This window comes from Metopolophium dirhodum, chromosome 9 (assembly GCF_019925205.1).
Source record: "Metopolophium dirhodum isolate CAU chromosome 9, ASM1992520v1, whole genome shotgun sequence".
Lineage (NCBI taxonomy): Eukaryota > Metazoa > Arthropoda > Insecta > Hemiptera > Aphididae > Metopolophium > Metopolophium dirhodum.
In genome coordinates this window covers 6,658,151-6,678,352 of record NC_083568.1, presented here as the reverse complement: position 1 = coordinate 6,678,352, position 20,202 = coordinate 6,658,151, and the positions used below count along the sequence as shown (strand labels likewise).

Genomic DNA, 20,202 nt, shown 5'->3' with positions numbered 1-20,202 from the left:
CAGTGCTATACACTTGTAGACAAAAGGGATGGGAGTATCATCTGCAGTATATTGCAGCGTTGATAACTTAGCAATTTTAAATTTTTAAGATTTTTTACATCTTATTTTTTTTTTTGAAAAGTGTCTGACATAATTCTTATAGGATGTGGCATCCGCTGGTAACACCGCTAACGTATGGGACTCGACTGCACCGTATACAATGTATATACATATTGTATGCTACATTATAATATGGAACTATATACGAACGCGTATTTTTTTTTTTTTTTTATTATTTTAAGCGCATCGATTGCATATTATATATTATGTACCAGATGGACTTTATACCAGACAGCGTGTTATAAAATCTGATGAAAATTGATGAAAAGTATAAAATTACCTCAACAATTATATACGGCGCGCACTTGTGTGAGCGTGTGTGATATTGGCGAGAGCACATATTGTCGTATTTCCCACGTTCGCGTATAATATGTATCTATACGTACATCTATCTATATCGTATTTGTCGGAATGTGCATAATTCAACGAATCGAGAGGAACCCGAGAACAAATGGCCGGCAATACTGCTGTTGCCACAGAGTGGGAATGATAAATCGTAGCGTACGCATTGCATTGTATTACATGTACCGAGACGGTTGCAGATGTATAATACATTATAATAGTATGTATGAATAAAATAATGGTTATATGGACGTCACCGGGCCGTGCAGTTGTTCCTATCGGTTTTAATTGGTATCGCGATTTACCGAAGACTATATAGGTAGGTACACGCGCAGCCGCGCCGTTTGAGGAGGGTTTTAGGAGAGTCACCGGTTCGGTCAAGGACATAACCGATTTGTATACCTTTTTTAATTTTTTTTTTTATTTACAATATTTATTATACAATAAGTAAATTTGATGAGATTTGATTGACGGGATGGCGAAGTCACCCGTGCGATGTGTTTCAGTATAGGTGAGTCGATTCCAGAGACCTACTTTATGTATTAGTTTATTCCCGGGTCATTATTAGGTATGAACGAGTTGATACCAATTGAAACTCATTACCAGATACCAATTTTTAAAAACAATGTGTTATACTTTTTTACCAAATTACTAAATGTTTTAATAATAAAATTTTTTTACATACTTAATTTTTTTACTAAAAATTTTTTAATAAAAAATTGAATGATTTTCAAAATATGAAAAAACAAAAAAGAACAACATTTTTGAGATTCTTTTCAGCCAACCACCACATGATGTTTCTTGGGTTGGGCTAACAGGCTGAATATTTTACTAAATATTGAAAATAATATAATATAATGACCATCAGGGAACATCGGGTAAACAGATGCCCGGGAATCAACTCGTATGCAGTCCAATATGTATATCTATGACATAAAATCGAAAACGACTTACGCGAATATAAGTTTAGTATGTTGTCTTTGTGCAGCCCAAACCGCAAGTGTATAGGTACAAGAGTATTCAAAAACCTCGAGAACGATTTGAAGAAACTGGCTGAAAAATTGAATTCACAAAAACCAAGAACGGAAAACTTTTTTAAACAAACTATCGTGGTACATAGCGGTTGTATGCGCGACTGTTTATTTTTACAAGTACTTATCGTGATGATAATAAACAACTATAAAGGTGCATTAAAATAACGGGACTGCCCCGAGCGAGCAGAGTATATAACATTTAAGGCATCCTTGAAACAATAATAATGTATAGGTACTAATAATAATTGTTTCCAGACAAGGATAAAGTTTCCAAGCCATTGGTACATATATATATATATATCGTATACTATATAATACGTACCTATACGTATATAATATATTATTGTGTAAGAGCCGTAGAGTTGTTCGAATCGATGACCATCAATCGCCGTCACTGTTGTAGTTGTTAAGACCGGACACGGCGCGGAGGTAAAGCGAACGGCGTAATTATAATTATTGTTCAATCCGAATTGGTCAGTTCGATTAGTATTTTCAAAAAAAAAAAAAATCAAGAGAGCAATTGCGGAGAGTTAACCCTAATCTCCGTAAAATGTATTAGGTATACAGACGTATATACAGTGTTATAGAGATATGATTAAACTCTGGGATTCTCGTGCGGTTGCAAATTTCTATTCCACAACCTATAGAAACCAATATTATAAATCGGAATCAAGTGAATTAGATTAATTTAAACAAAGTCGTTTTGTTCACAAAATTGTATAGGTATGTTTCAGAGGTTTCGTGCATTAAAATGCAAATTTTAAATTTTATTTCATCTAAATGTCTGCGTTTTTTTTTATTATTATTCAATACAAGTACAAAATATAGGTTATTATTTTAGGTAGAAATTATTTGTAGTTTGCGGTTTTAGTGTTAATTTATAAATGTCGTTGGAACAAATGCCATTTTTAATAGAGATGGTGAAACTTGTGACAGAAACCATATGACCAATATCGACTGGTGGTTATAGGTATAAAGGTGCTAGAGGTATCCTGCTCCAGTGCTCCCGCCTCCCATGATACATAATATGTATAGTATATACATAAACATATTATTATTATAGTTTATAGGTACAGTCTGTCCGTTGTGGCTGTAAGAAAATATACTTGGAAAATATGTACCTACATGATATAATGACAAATGTTAACAATTAGTAAATATGTTTTTTTTGTTATTATTGAGTATTAAGGCTTCAACATCCATGGTCATTAGCCTGAAGGTTATTTTGAAGGTATTTAACTGTGGGGAGGGTACGGTTGGTTAGAACTGCACATGTGGAGAGGATTTGTCACTATAACCCGGGTATACACGTATGTGACTGAAACCAACCACCGTGGCACACCAGACCGCACAAATATAATGTTTGTATATAAATTAAATTAAGTTTTATATATTAATATGTTTACATACAATTTATATAGGTACCTACCTAATACCTAAATACCTCATAAAATAAACTGCATGAAAAAATACGATATGAAATCAATAACAATGGAATTATAATTTTACACACCCAGCACTTGTATACCGCAGCAACAAATGTGTCTCTCTGTAATTCGTAATACACGTCGTATTCGCATCTTTCGGCATTTTAATTGGCCGTTTTTCAGACGTTTGGTGCACAGAAATCCGGTCGTTATATTGTTGTGACATTTTTACAGCACATGTCAGAGATTAGGTCGTATTATATGGGACTGCGCGGATATACCTATAATATATATATAATTTTTTTAACTCAGCTGATTGCTGAGTTATGGACGTGGCCCTAACGAGTAATTGGCGCGTTCTATACGTAGGTAAACAATGTGTACTCGCGTGAAACACAGATAGTGTAATAGGCGAAAAGTAAAAACGCTGACCAGCACCGGAAGTCCGGAAGGCGTGTGCAGGGGACGACGATGCGTGCCCGCGATGAGGAGGAATATACAACGAGCCATATTTTCGGACAGTTCTCGTACACGTATAGTAATATATTATATGGTCTTATCACCGGCTCGGACGGTGACGACCGGACGTGCGGGGGCTCCGTTTAATTGGAAAACCGTTCGCTCGCGTCCATGGCGGCCACGATAATCGTCCGTCCGTTGTTCGGATCTGCTGTCGGACCTACACCGCACCGCTGCAGAAGACTCGCCGCGGAGCAGCCAATAAGGACGAAATACACGGAAATGCGATAGGTACGTTATAATATAATGCACTGCACATGAATATACCTATGTTATCATCGCGTTACGCGTATGGTCACTGAAATAATATTCTAATTTACCAAACGGCGGCGGCGGCGATGGTATAGACGAGGCACATACGCCGAATAATATTAATGGTGCTCGGGGCGTTAATTTATCGTCCGCGTGGCGACGAGAGAAAAAGGAGGTAAAAAAAAAAATAAATAAATAATGAAATAAAGAAGAAATGGTCGGAGGATCGTATAAAAATATAATATAATAATATGTATAAATGTAAGTGAGTGCGTGTGTGTGTTGAAACAACGAACGTCTCGACGCTTCACGTGTCGCTGCTGAGCTCGGGCGAGTGTGTGTGAACGTTTTTCACCGTCCCGCACACAAATTCCTAAATAAATATAAATCTAATTGGATCCAAGAGAGACGTATTATGACGATCGGGTTTTATTTATTTATTTTTTTCACCTGTTCCTCCTATATACCCGTAGTAATATACCACAGCGATGTGTCCGCCGCCGTGTGCAAGTGGGAGTATTATACCGCCGCCACCGCCGTCACTGCCGCAGCGTAGGTATATATACCGCGCGCATACCGTATACGCGGTAATTGCGAACAGTCGGGCCAATAATTTTTTATATCCTCGGAGCGCACACGCTATTATATTATACGGATACATTTATACAGACGGACGCGCGTTCCCCTCCACCCTCCCCTTCACTTGGCCGGACATTGTTATCGCGTTTTTCGTTTTTTACGCTATTTTATCGCATTATTTTCTGGACGACGACGTTCAAAACGATCGTTTTGTCCGCCGCCCCTCTCTCCCGATTACATATTATATTATATTATTGTTGTCGTCGTCGTCGTCGTCTCCGAAAAATACCGAAATAGTATAATAATATATTACAATGAATAAGGTCCACACGCAGCGTCGTGTACCGCCGAGGCTGTATATCAAAATAAACGAGGACGATTTGGCGAAAACGTCTCGTAAAAAATATAAAAGTACAATGTACCGGCTACCTTTTTATCGGCGTTTAAAATGAAACGTCAGAGATTAAATTCGGTCGGTCGGCGATCCGACTCGGCGGCGGCGGAGGAGACGGTTACATTGTCATTAGGTACATATTATATTTTGTTCCGAATTCCGATACGCGTCTTTTCCGACCCAATCGTTGTTTTCAAACGGTGTCGTTTTAAGCAAATTTTTTTTTAGAATATAATATGTCACTCTTCGGAGGCTAACCTCTGCAGACGACGATATTATTATTATTATCATCATCTTAGTCGAATATTATTATTATTGCGGTGTAATCCGCAACACGCGAACGATTTTTTAATAAGTTTCGTTTTTAAAAGTTTACAATACAGAGAAAAACGTTTCTCGCGACTTTACAATGCAAAATAATAACTACCACATACTAAAATATAGTAATAATAGTCGAGCAATATACAGGGCTTGAATAAATATATAAATACAATTTAATTTTAACAAACATTATGGATGAACGAACGCAACAGTAATCGTAATTTGTGCTCGTATATTATAACTTATGAGTTGCATAGTGCAATATATTTGTTTTCACTATATTGTGGTGTACAAAAGTTTTGAAAGATCAAAAATCGCTCAAAGCATTATATTATTATTAAAAACATAACTGCGAATTTTAATCAACTATAAAGGGAATTCTTGCCCAGATAAGAGCCGAGTCTTAAGATTAAACCAACTCAAAATATACAAATAATAATCTTATATTATATATAGGTAGGTATTATTATAACCGAATTCCTGAATATTTTCAACTTGTGAATTATATTGAAATTTCCTTCTGTGATATTAGAAAAATGTGGTTATTACAGAATCAATGAATAATATTTGAATATTTAACGTAGTAGATACCTCATAATAAATATCGGAAATGGCCGGCCTAAATATTTCCATTGTCTCACCCTCCGCCATAATGGTATACAACAGGTACCAGCTATTTCTTTATAAATAAAAACCAACAAGACAACTTCTTGTAATGTACATAATATTATTTGCATCTTTTAAACTCATTAGTAGGCGTTTATACTTATATTTTTGAGTCGCACACGCGTATGACGATAATAGATAAACAATTTATTTTCTTTGTTGATTGTTATTCCACGTTACGGTTTATTACACAACCATTGATATGTTTTTTGTAATTGGATTTCGGGAAATTTAAGACGGCAAACGGAAAAGAAAATGCAGTATGACCAACGACCACCTGCTATCTGGATGTCGTGAGGGACGGGGATGGAAAGGCGGCGAATTGGAAAGTGCCTGTAGGCGGAAAACCCTAAATACGCCACTGGTTGTGCCTCCGTTCGGCAAGTACACTTGTGAAGTAAACACATGTCGAAGCCCGCATCATAATATATAAATGTGCGCAACAGTATGGTAATATATTTTAAGTACGTTTGTAGTACATTATTATTACCGACATACCATATTTCATAATAATAATGTATGTATAATTTAATAACAATAATAATAATAATAATATTATATTATATTGCGTCTACGCTATAATATGCTCGGTCGCTGGTGAAAATTGTTATTTACAGTATACCCGTTTCACCAGCCGTCGACGGACGTGCTTAACTCCGATGCCGTAGGTCGTATAATGTCAAACGACTAATATTCGTATTATTGTAATATTATCCACATATTATACACATTACACGATATTATTATACACGTCATAGACTAACTCATAGGTACTTTACTGTTTTATGGAGGAAAAAAACCATCTACCTACCTGCATCGCATCACAAGCTATATACATAAAACCCATTAATAATAAAATATATGTAATTTATTGTAACGACGACGACCACGATGATGATGATGATGATGATGATAATAATACAATATTGTAAATTATTATTGTTATACGACGTATAGTGTGCTGTTGTTGTACGCCCGTATGTGCAGGCGAAATATTATTCGGTGGTCGCACGATAAATTTCAATACGGACGATAATGATACGCACACGGTCATCTGAGGTCACTGAGGTCTTGTCGTAATTTGGGATATACAAACGATACAGCAGGACTTCGGTGTAGTTGCTGTACTATATTACTATAGTTTGTGTGGTGGGCTTAAACGACGTTCAGAGTCGGTCCGGTGCGACGGCGGCGCCGAAAACATAATAATATTACAATAGGTATATAATATAATATAAACTATGTAATATGCGCACTGCCGAGTTCCATCGTTTCCATCATCGTCACGTGGACGGGTCACTACAACTATTATACGAGATGAATGTTGCCACAGTGCCGAGTCGTACTTTGTTGTTGTTCTTACTGTAAAGTATGTCCTGTGACCTGCAAGGTGCAGCGTTGTCCCAGCTGGCACGAGCACGTTGGCATTTTGGGCACAGTTTTTATGTGGTCGTAGATCCACACCACGAGCGCTGTATTTCCGGTTTCTGGATCTCTACCAAAAGACATCTCGAAAAATGTATTTTCCCAAAAGAAAAGTTTTGCGATAAACAATCCCGAAATCGGTTTAATATAAAATCCTACGACACCTTATAAAAAAAATAAAAAATACCTAGTTGAAAGTCAAACATCCTGTCTCTTCCCCTAACCAACTCGAAACTTATATCGACATGTGAAATTCACATCGTGACCTAATATAGGGGAAGGGACAAGAGTCCGAGGCCGTTAAAGTATATCAAAACAGCTGTGACGAGGAAATTTGTGAGAAAATAATGTTATATCGATGACGTAACTTAATATTATGTATGTTTAAGTATATAATAAATAATAATAATGAACATAAATATAATCATAAATGCCAATTGGTAGAGGGCCCCCTGCTTGTGGGGTACTTTAGAACTTGGTCTCACCCAAATTTCTGGCATTTCCCCAATTCAAAATTGTATGCTTGGTGCTAAGCATAGTCATTTACAGAAAATATTATGGGGGGACGTCTATTTTCCCCAATAAATATAAAATATAATATTATTGTCATTATTCTTTTAATATTATGTGTTGTAAATCTCATATTATCGTCTACTTAATATTTATTTTATCTCGCTGAATAATTACATGTTGCGTTATATTTCTGCCGATTATCTCGGGTTAAACTTAAATTGGGAGTCACATTGATTTTCATGGAAGTACAGGTACGTCGTAATGCGATAATAGTATGTATCCTAATTGACATTATTTATTAATCACGATGCGCACATGCCTTAATATACCTACAAATAATACATATTAATACACAAACGAAAGCTCTTGGTTTGAATCCAAAATTCGGAAGTGGGGGTGCCGGGGAAATGCACGTCAAATTATTGTTTTTGGTCTGAAGCTTACAATGCAATATTATGTTGCAACTGTTGTCTAAATAATATGCAATCATCCGTAATTAAAATTATAAAGTATAATATTTTGATTGGATTGGATTGGGTTGTAAAAAATCAAAATTATTGTACCATTTAAACTGTTTAAAGCATAGAATAATATTTTGCGTATATTATATTATAATGATTAGATACTTTTAATTTACAATTTCCCAGGTATAAAATAATTCGAGCTTACGCACATTGTAAAAACAGTGTTTGCAGCTGATGGTCCGAAAATAAATGCATTATTAATTATTGCCTATTTTATTATAAATATTATATAATAATATGATATTATACTGACATTAAAAAATAATAAGCTAATAATAGTTGGGTTGTTGTGGAGTTTGATATCCGCACAGACGGGATGATGATGATAATAATAATGATAATGTGAAAAGTAGGTAAAAAGATTCCGAAAAACTTTTTAATCGAAACCTGCACGTACCCAATTATAATACACGACTGCTTTTTTTTTTCGTAAACGATTACAGTTAATTTCGAACGGTCGAGAAACCCAATACGAAAAGCGCTTTATTGTACATATAATATTATTTCTCAGAGAGAGTTTTGCAGCTGCAGTAGTACTGTTTGTTGTCGTTCTCGTTAAAATAAAATTATATTATCTCGGCGACTGCGCCGGAACGTTTTAAATGCATGTCACTACTACGACTTACAGCAAATATATGTAGGTAGGTAGGTAGGTAGGTACCTATATATTATTATTCATAATAATTTATTTAGTTAGACGGAAAACTTTAATTCCGCCGCAACCGAACGGAGGAAGGCACACGCAATAATAATAATTGTTATGTGCTATAAACTCGGCCGAGCCAACCGTTCACAGCATGAATACGAATTAAAAGGAAATTGGAGTGCGCTGTTTTCCAAGTCACTTTGTTTGCTCTACGCGGCGGCGGGTTCCGAGAAAATATGTTTAGGATGTGAGATCGGCGTGTGGAACTTTTATATTATTTTCTCACTTTAAACGCGTCGCGATGCCTTTGCGAACGTCTATTTTATACCATTTTATTGTGCTCATATTATATTATACTATACCTATATAGGACGCGTGCAAGATGTGTAAACCATATAAATTTTCAAACGGTTACGTGGACTGTTAAAATTAAATTACGCTAATAATAATTGGTTAAAACGTTCTACAAATAATTACGGTACCTAATCTCAATAAATTATACAATTTGTTTATATTCGAAGAAAACCGTTATCATTCGCCGTAGTGTTGCGCAGCGAATAAATGCGCGCATATTATTATAAAGTAAATTGCGCTAAATTATAAATTATTATATACATTCGGTAATTATAACAAAAAAACTTCAAATGTCAAGACTCGCGGCACAACTGACTCGGCAACTCGTTTAAATTTACGGACCACCGAGAGTCAAATCAAATTTTGACGTTTCGCGTATTTATTTACGAAAATATAATATCATATTATGTATTATGTAGGTTCATTGCATCCTAACGGCTCCTTCCGAATAATTATTTTCGGCTGTATAGTACTGTAATAGTATAATAATAATAATAAATAATATTATTACATCCATATACCTACTTCACTATACTGTAAATATACCTACTTCCGCTGCAACACTATACCGTGGTGAGTGTCGATTTCCCGTAATACTTGATTCGGGGTTTAGAAGAGAATATTAATATGTATATTATAATTAGATAATATATTGTATATTGTATTACAAATCAGTCGTTTTGCTCGATATATAATATTTATTTATTTAGTTTAACCCGCTGCCAAGTTCACAGGGGTGGCAACATGGTCAATTGGATTGTTATTTTTAGTAGGTTTTTAACTGTGGGGGATCTCGAGGTTACGGTTGGTTATAGAACACGTGTGCAAGAATTTGTCACTAGAATCCGGGCGGTCACCCCCATCAAGGGACTAGTGGCACCGGCTGATGCTTGACTTCAGAACACGTTTTATGACTGAAGCCAACCACCGCGCGCTACACCGGGCCACAAATATATAGGTAATATTATATATATAACTTTGTTTACGTGCCTGAGCTTAAAAATAATAATTATATTATATGATGCGCAGTGTTGTTACGAACGGTATTGTTTAGAGACTATAGAGTCGGCTAGTTAGTTATATAACTTATAATGATTACTCACTTACTCATATTAATATGCAGTCGGACTTGGTCAACTCGAACTTTTTCCCGGTCCCTAGAATTTCCTATTATTGTAATATCCTTGGATAGCTCAAACTTTTTGGACGGTCTCTTCAATTTCGAGTCCGGCTGTATCATACCAACCACCTGTTCGTCTTAGCTTTCGATCTATTCCACAAAATGTGCTCGGTGGACATACTATATTATGCACTTGTATAGCGGTTTTGCGTGTGCATGGTATACAGGCTGCAGTTTCCACAGGAATGTATGTCCCTAGGAAAAGAAATCCAACATTTTTATTAGTATTATCGAAATCAAGGGTTTCTCGATTTAACGACTATATATAATTAAAAATGAATAAACCATACGGGTAAATCATGTCGCTGAGTGGCTTTGGTCCCATTTTTCATTGGTCACTATTCGGTGCCATAACGCCCATAACTGAATCAAATGAAGCTGTGTTTAATCATTCCCTAAGGACACCGCATCTGCAACTGTTGTCCAATATCGGTATCGTTATATAACCAAAGGCAGATGGGGATATATACAAATAATGATAAGACTATGACACGAAGACAGCCGTAAAGCGACAAACGTAACGTTGGCAGTCCGCTGCACCAATGCCTCTGTGTTCGCCTAAACTCATTCGCAGATGAAAAACACTCTGTATACTGTATATAACCTACGGGTCAATTAATGCAAATCAAGTAAATACGCTGCGTATAGGTACCCCACATATCGTATACGTGATAATAATGTCTAATAATATTATAACACATCGTATTATTATCGCTAGAGTACCTATACACATACATTATTTATATGCGAACCGAGTGTGAAACGCGTTCGATTTTCGGGACCCAAAATATATTATAATATAGCGTGCGGTCGCCGATACGAGCGCGTATCATTAGGCAAACCGCAAATTGGATTAAATATCCGCCACCCCTACATGTCTATGTATATATTATATTATATATTGTGGTGCATATACGCATCGTATATCGTATCCTCAGCTCTCTCGCGACGATTCGTGTAATAGTAATAATAATATATTATTATATTATGCACATAATATCATATTATATATTATTATTATTATTATACTGCTACAGCTGCGGCCGCTGCACCGCCACTGCAATAGTAATATACTGCCATAATATATGAATTCGATCGACGGATAAAAGGCTTATGCGTGTTTTATTGTTCCGGCGACACCCGTTTGCACGCATATACCATAATATACCATTTATTCATATATATATATATATAATAAGTTATAATATGTACCACGCATACACGGCGACGCTCGCATATAATGATTATAACCAGCTTAAAATTATAATATATATTATTATTATCATCGTCGTCGTAATATTATAATTATTATTATTATTATTATTATAGCGTGCCGGTCGCACGACGAGCTCACTTTTTGTCGTCTTCTGATAAAGTGCGACGAGACGGCGGCAAAGGAGATACGCGAGCGGAACAAAACTCTCCGAGAGGGAGACTGATGATAATGCCGGAGGTATACGTATACGATATACACATTCATATATTATATAGGTATAGTTCCTATAATAATGGTATGTGTCTTGCGGTTTATGAACGCGCGTGTTGTCGGTCGTCGAGTTACCGCGTATTACCTATACTCGAGTAGTTGTTGTACGCAGCACAGTAGTCGCGGTGTGTATAATATTTACGATTGATGATTATATTAATGCGATGAAAATTTAATTTGTCTCTCGAGCCGATCGTGAATTTGGAAAACGAAATGTTTTTGGGGGAAAAGTAAGAAACTTCAAACCGAATGGTCATTCACCACTCCCGTGACAGTGACTGATGAGAACATGAAACCGCAATAATTGTTATAGGATGTTAGGGACTTAGGTTAGGTTAACTGCTCAAGCCTCAAGGTATGCCTGTACGTGACCTGTCTTTTTGCTAAAAAAAACATGCAATACCGTAGTCTAAGTATACTGTTCATAATATTATCTCCAAGCCACTCGTTTGTGTTATAATAATTATATTTAGTCGTGTGTGTACCTACACAAATAATACTGGGTTCGATAATAAAGCTGCGTTTGCAATCTACACACCCATGGGTTATAATTTTTGCACGTTATAATTTAAAATTAATTAATTATCGATGCGACGTATTTTATCGTATTGTAGTTAAATATTATTTTTTAGTAGAACGCGCGTCATAGATTATTGTATATAAAATGAAAAAAAAAATTCTAATTGGTAATTGGTCGAGACACCGCATACCAGTGACAAGTGTATATAGGTAGTGGACGATCGGCTTGGTCAATCGTCGTCTGATTCTAATTCGGTTTTTCGGCGCGTAACGAAACTGACACACAAATTGACCGGCGTAAATAAATAAGCAAATACATAAATAAATGAGCAAATACATAAATACACATCCTAAAGCCTGATAACTCCGCAAGCACCGCGAGAAACGCGCAACGGCCCTCGCCAGTGACGTTATACACCGCTCAAACGCACGGACATCAATGAAGAGTCGGTGTTCAATGATCTGTTATAATATTATTAATCTGTTTTTATATCAGAACCTTGGTACCGGTCAATAATCGATTAATAATATCATTATACCATAAATATGATGTTCACTATATAGGCGGACGGTTGTCGTTCTACATAATAATTCGCGGGTGTCGCTCTTGGTACGATTTCTTGACAAGGTACAATAATTATATTATCTAATATTTATATTATGACAATATTTCGATAATCTATGATATTATTGGCTCTCCGTTCTTGTGTTTCCGCTTCTCGTATTACGCTCATTTCGTACAACGGTACAGTACGGCGGAAAAGTGTCACATCATCGAGTCAGACGGACGAAATATCTAGGTCCGTTTCGCCAGCACTGCCACTTTCGAATCATAATACCAAACCTCAATAGTATTATGTACAATTTTGTACAACCAAAATTAAATTTTGTACAACCCCCCTAACCCGAGAAAACCCGGTTTTTCAAAACAAAACAGTTTTTCCATTTTTCAAATCAATTACCTGTATTTTCCTGTATTTCCTATGCCCATACTATTATGTACTATACTTGTGTATATTTTAATTGAATGATGATACAAATATAAAATACATAAAACGTAGGTAGTATAATATTTTATTCCTCTTTTACGTAATACTTAATATACCTTCCATTCTAATTTATTATTTATACACATTTTATCATACCTTTTTTTATCCAATAGATAATGATAAATACTTAAACCTGAAATATCTTATTACTATTTATAATGTTATATGAACGGGCGCGCATTAATTGTTTTATTAATTCGACCACAACATAATATAATATAATAATAGACTATGAATCTATGCGGCGATCTTGAAATCTGTATAGGAATTTTCGGATCTACGACTACGCCTAAATATAATATGCGTAGGGTAGGTACTATCATAATAATGTGTAATGCATTTGTTATATTGTATATTATACGTTTACGTACACAATATATATATAAGAGGACGCTACCCGCGCATAGACCTATTAATAAATGCACTGCGCTCAGAGGAGAGAGAGAGAGAGAAACCGTTACCGATATTAATATTGAGAAAGATAGCGATTGTTGGGGGGCAAGAATGGATGAGAAGTTCTTTAATATTTTTATTTGCACCACGAAATAATCCTATTATTGCTAAAACTGCAATAGATAATAGTTGATAATAATAAATAAGTACTGTCAATGGTACTGTTATTATTTCCCTGGAGTTATAGACGTATTTCCCTCTCAAACAATTTCGACGATCATACATGATAATATAAAAGCAACTTTTGCGCGTCATTCGCGTCATTACACGAGACGACGACGTCCCGACGGTATCATATTATTACAATAATTTATAATTAATAATATAAACGGATTGCGGTTACGATTTATATAATATTTTTTTTATATTATAAAATTATTTATCTATTCATTATTTATACCGGGATCAGGGGGCACTTTGCCCGCCGTGGTCGACACAAAATTAATTAATTATAATTAATAATAATCGGATTTCGTTTTTATGTAGTTTGATTTAGATTTTTCTTTTTCTTTTTAAGGACCGGCAATGACAAAATTTAAGTACCACTCCCGGAATCCCGCACAAAGTCAAAGGTGAATAGTTTTCCAACTGTATTCCTAACGAGAAGTTTTAAGGGCTTTTCTCGTCGTATGCGCCGCGACGCACAAAGAAAATAACGATGTGTCCAATTTTCTCTACAACATTATATTTTATAGCAATTTACTTTGCGAAAATTCGACTCTGCCTACGATGACGGAATCGAACGTATTCCGACTAAATTCATAATTACCCATACGAATCCGTTTTTCTGTATAAAATTGTGCACTATATAATATATATATATAATGAAAACCACTTCGTGTCGTCAAACAATACCACTTTCTTGTACCTATATACCTGCTTGGTTAGTATATTATATACGTCAAAATTCACTAAGTCACATCATTATGGTCTGTACAATTGTGATACTATTATTATTATTATTATCATTGGCGTCGGTTGTACGATAATTATTACGAAATCGTACCGAGAATCACGACAGACGCAAACAAACTCCTTAAAATCGCGTAGCGTAACATCGTAACATTGTTATATTATAATAATACAATTTAAGTGATACAACAGACAGTGGAATTATTGTGCGGGAAGGAAGTATACCTACGCAAATACACGATATCATAATAATATCGACGAGAAAATATTTAAATTTTCATTTCGAGTCCAACGCCGTTTGCGGTAACGACCGTAGTTCCGAGCTGGTCTTGTTTGGACATGATTATATATTATTTGGCCGACCGGAGAGCGGCGAGACCCGTGTATAATTAGACCAAATGGCATTCTGCGGATACACGATGTCCGACGTCGCCGTATACTTTGTATTTAATGCAATAATAATATATAAGCGGAGACGCGCGTATTATAGGTACCAGGTATACCTGGTACCTACCTACCTATGTATACAGTGTGTACTATATAATATAATATAATAATAATATATACGTGTGCGAAACTCTGTCCGCGGCGGCGGCGATTGTGTATGAACGTCGTCGGAAACCATATAATAATATGACCTAACATATTGGCCGTGCGTGGTGCGCGCGCACTGTTTCCTGGCACACGAAATTACTGTTTTCCATAGGATACCACGACCGTGTGTGTACACTGTGGTATAGTTATTATACGACGCATTATATTATGTACACGGCCGAATGACGTATGACGTGATGTATTTTTAAACCAGAAAACCGAAAACCGAATGGGCCGGTCGTATCGTGTGTGTGTGTATAATATTATTATAATGGTACAACAACAGTTACATTAACATAATTATTATGTGCCGAAATATTTACAATTTTTAAACGGCTCTATAATTTAGCGAGAGATTAGGATGAAAAAAAAAAGAACGTAATTGACCACCTGCGCGTCTGTTCGAATTTACATTTCGTCTAAAACAAACATCGTTTATTAAAGCCTCCGAGTAGATCGCCGCCGCCGCCCGCCACGCAGCGTAACCATATTATACCACACTGGTATTATAATATACACGACGGCCGTATAATATTATAATATTATTATTATTATGTACGCGCGTATCCCGTGGACTATGAAAACAATGCGAGTGAGATTAATCTGCGCCTCCCGACAACCCGTCGTCGTCGTCGTTATACAAGACGAAAAACGACGCTTCGTAATAAATACGTATAATTTGCCGGGCAGCCATTGTGTGTATATTTTGTGCCAGTGTAGTTGTGTGTGTGTGTGTGTGATAATAACAATATTAATAATAATAACTATAGGAAGACGTTTTCGATTCGTTGCCGCGCGCCGCTGTATATACACATAGTAATAATAATAATGATAATATATAAGCTGAGTGCAAAATCTCATTTGGCGACGGCCAACGGAAACCCCGGGTGGGCCCGCCCGGGTTCGGCATCGAGTATTTTTCTGTTTGGTCGCACAATATTATTATAAATTATGATATAATTAATATAAACGTATAGCGCTATTATATAAAAAGCCGAACGAAAACCGTTTTTCGACGGGGCTGCCGCTATACATATATTATATATGTGGTGGCCAAAGCGATGCGATTATAAAATAAATAAAATAATATCATAACGAAAATATAAGTACAAGTATAGACGCGCGCTAAGGTCGTTTGCAATACGAATATTATAATATAATATTATATGGTGTATACTGTATATAATATATTTATTTATATTTTGTACCCATCAAATTATACCAACCGAATCGATTGGTATGTACGCAATGCTCGTAATATATAATATATTGGTAAGTAGTTAGGTACACGCCGAGTTACAGGTGTTCAAATGAAAAATAACAATCAACTAAACCGAACGAGACGTTTACCATTTAAGATAACGCTGAGGAAGATAAAATATACGACCCGGCCGAAAAGTGGATTCGTTGCCGTGTATAATATTATACAGAGTGATTCACCAGACATACTCGACCCCTTTTTTCTCTATACACAACAATGAATACCTGTATTCAAATTTTGAATTTTTGAATTTTAAGTATACTTATAAACTAATATTATATTTTATCTAATTTTCAAGTTATTAATACCAGGAGTTTATCCTGAGGCGGTACAAACAACTTTTTTTCTAAACTAGAAGTTTAGAACCACTCCATTTGACTGTAAAATGTTAAGCGTGTGGAACGGTTTTTTTACAAAATGTTGATGATTTTAATTTGAACAAGCAGTTTTTGAGTTACCTATTTAACTTGGGGCACTTAGGACCCGTGGTTCGGATGATGATGATTTGAAAACTATATTAATTTATAATTATAAAACATTTTATAAATATTGTGAACATTGTCAGTGTATAATATATACAAACAGTAAGTTAGAATTAGACTATAGTATTGAATATATTGTATGTACAATCATTATTAAAGAAATTTGAGGGAAAAAGATGATTGTATTGCTCTAAAATTAGTATCTTCCTCTAATTGGCATACAAGTTTAAAAATGTTAAAACTAAGTCTTTGAGTAGGTACCTATAGGTAGGTATACTTATAAATTCCAGAATTCAGGATTTCTATAAATGCACTAGATACATGAGCCGGGGTGGTGTGCTTAGTGAATCATCCTGTATAATATGTACACGATATTAATAAATTGTAGTACGTGCGCGCGTGTATGCTTCGATTTAATTTCGTGTGGTTGTTGTTATTATTGTTTTTTTTTTTTTTTTAATTTTTTTTTACTACCAAAAGTATTTGAATTAGTAGTCGGCGACGACGACGGTGGCTCAAACAGGTGCCGTATTTATTATAATATGATGGGCAAGCCGACTGGCCGATGGCCCATAATCCTCCCCATCAGTGATCTATTCCCATATAGGTAGTATACGTGTACGTATATAAATATATGTTCCGCCGGGCCTATTACTGTCCGAGTACATTAAGTAGGCGGTATATATCTACCGACAACGGCAGCAGCTGTCCAAATGGGTTTTTAAATATATGTTTTTAAGAGCACTTTGACATAACTCGAGAGATCCAATAATGTGTTATGGCGGCGGTGCGGTGGTGAGTTGTCTAAGAAAATTAAATAAAAACTAAAAATATTAATTACGATTTCCTCCAACAGAGTTGTAAGCGTATCCGATTTAACGAGTTGTACTTATCATCATTATATTTTATTGAATCTGGGATTGAGTATTCCGAGAATCGGTACCTACTGCTTCACCATAATAATATATTATTTGAAAAGTTTCCAAACAGCCATAATAATTTAAAACAACATCGTTCGGCCACTGAAGTCACCAAAAACTAAACATTTTTTATTTTTTAATTGGACAGTATATTTTAAGAATTTAAATATAGCGTCCACACGAATTTAATATAAATATATTATGTAAGTAATATGGTTAAAACGTTTTAATATAATATTATTATCGTATGTTGTAATAATTTAGTTTTTTTTTCGCAGGACTGTTGGAGCTAGTCGTTTCATTACGGTCTGAAAAGAGCGCTGCACGTACGTCGGACGAACTCGATCACTCGTCGCATTCGTAAAAAGATAATAATATAATATACATTTGGCACATGCACGTCAGACGCAAGAATAATGGTCTGTTGACAAACAAGTCAATTTTTCTCTTTTCGCGCAACCGCTCTGCTCGTATGACGTAACATAAAATATTACACGTAAACGCTGTCAGAAATTGAAAGATCTGAAGAAGATCTAAAGATATACATACAACTCTGGTGTACACGCCGCAGCGGTTGCGGTACCCGCAAGGTCGCCTAAAACCCGTAGTCGCGGCTAATATGTTATTAATTATTATCATAGAGTGTTTCCACTTTTATACCTTTTACTTTTATGTACAGACTATAGGTAGGTATATTCATTGAGAGGTTTTCGTGTATTGAGTTATTGAAAAACGCAACGCACACGTCATCACACTATGATGTGCGTTTTAATTATAACGCCGCGCGCGGTGATTAGCCGTTAAAAAATAAATATTCAAACTGGTCGATAAACGTATAGGTACGTTATAATCCGATCGTGCGTGTTTAAATTTTGAAAATTACGTCAGATAGCGATCTGGAGGAAGCTTATTTAAAAGTTAAGAGACCGCGCACGCATCAAATTGTCGACTATTAATATTATAACTTCCAAAATATTAGGTAGGTAGGTACCAGTTCCGCGACAGATACCGCGGTCGCGGTGTTATCATCGTTATAATCATCTATACCGCGATTGTGCTGCCCAGTACGATATTGATGAAATTTCCCATGATAAACGTTTTTTTTTTTTCGGTTTTTTATCCTTTTACACACACATTTCGGAGATCGTTTATCAAAGATTATGAGACTGTTGATTCTGCACCTGTTGTTGTAAACTCGTTCTTTGTTTGTTTTGTCCTTGACGAGGAAAATTCTCTGTACACGATTTCTCGAAAACAGCCGCGTGGAATTTTTACGAGATTTGCGAGGCGACGTGTGACTAGTTCTCAAGGTGATATTTATTTTTTATGGGACATTTTTTTTTCGTAAGTCAAATATCACGCGATGTACACACAATATAACATCTACCTACGTGCTCGTAGACTAATAATTTCGTCATAATATTATTAGGTACCGTCATCGCATCATCATCATCATCATCAGATCATCTCCACGCGTCCTCGCGCGTTATAGACGTTGACGCGTTACAGTAAAAAATAAACCAATTACCAGCGTACACAGGATGCGTACACCAAGCATGCTCGACCTCGTTTTTTCCTTAAATAAAAAGTTTATTCAAATTCTAAGCTTGTAATTTTTATGTATACTTAAATGTACAGGTGGTATAAAATACCATTTTTTCAAACGACAAACATTGTTGTTTTTTTTATTGTGAATGGCAGATTATTTTTCTGAAAATTTTGAAGCAACTAAATCGAAATTTGAACGAGCAGTTTATGACTTACTATTATGTTAAATATAATTTTCGGTAGGTACTCAGAACAATTAATACCCTTAATAATGGTTTTACATAAAATATAAAATAGATACCTATAATATTTAATCTATTACTTATATTAGTTATTAGTTATTACTTGTTACACTTTACAATTATAAAATGCTAATATAATATAATATTAAAATTAATAACTATAATTTTTAAATCGTCATAGTTCCTGTATCATTAAATCTATTATCATTGACTATTATATTATATTATATATACGAACCAATAAACGTCATAAAGTTTAATAATTCAAAAAATGCACCTTCGAATTTTGATTTGTAACCTACCTACGTCAACATATAAAAAAAAAAAATGAATAATCTGTTTAATAATGTATACAGTAAAAATGTGGTTCTCATTAAAAAAAAAGGTTTGTATATCGATGTCTGGACACTCATTAAATGGCATAAAAAATATAAGTAATTGAATATATTATGAGTTCTAAA

General features: G+C 35.2%; 2 long non-coding RNA genes across 2 annotated transcripts in view; one reads left to right on the top strand and one right to left on the bottom strand.

Annotated features, from left to right (window-relative positions):
* Positions 1-20,202, top strand: part of LOC132952332 (uncharacterized) — a 116,431-nt gene that overhangs the window by 42,471 nt on the left and 53,758 nt on the right. The window lies entirely within an intron of this gene.
* The window catches only part of LOC132952331 (uncharacterized), a 92,964-nt gene that overhangs the window by 45,483 nt on the left and 27,279 nt on the right, over positions 1-20,202 (bottom strand). Inside the window, exons 3-4 of the long non-coding RNA XR_009665461.1 lie at positions 10,566-10,691; positions 10,199-10,470 (exon numbers count right to left, since the gene is read on the bottom strand). This is a non-coding gene — a long non-coding RNA (uncharacterized LOC132952331). The remainder of the gene's footprint in view (positions 1-10,198; positions 10,471-10,565; positions 10,692-20,202) is intronic.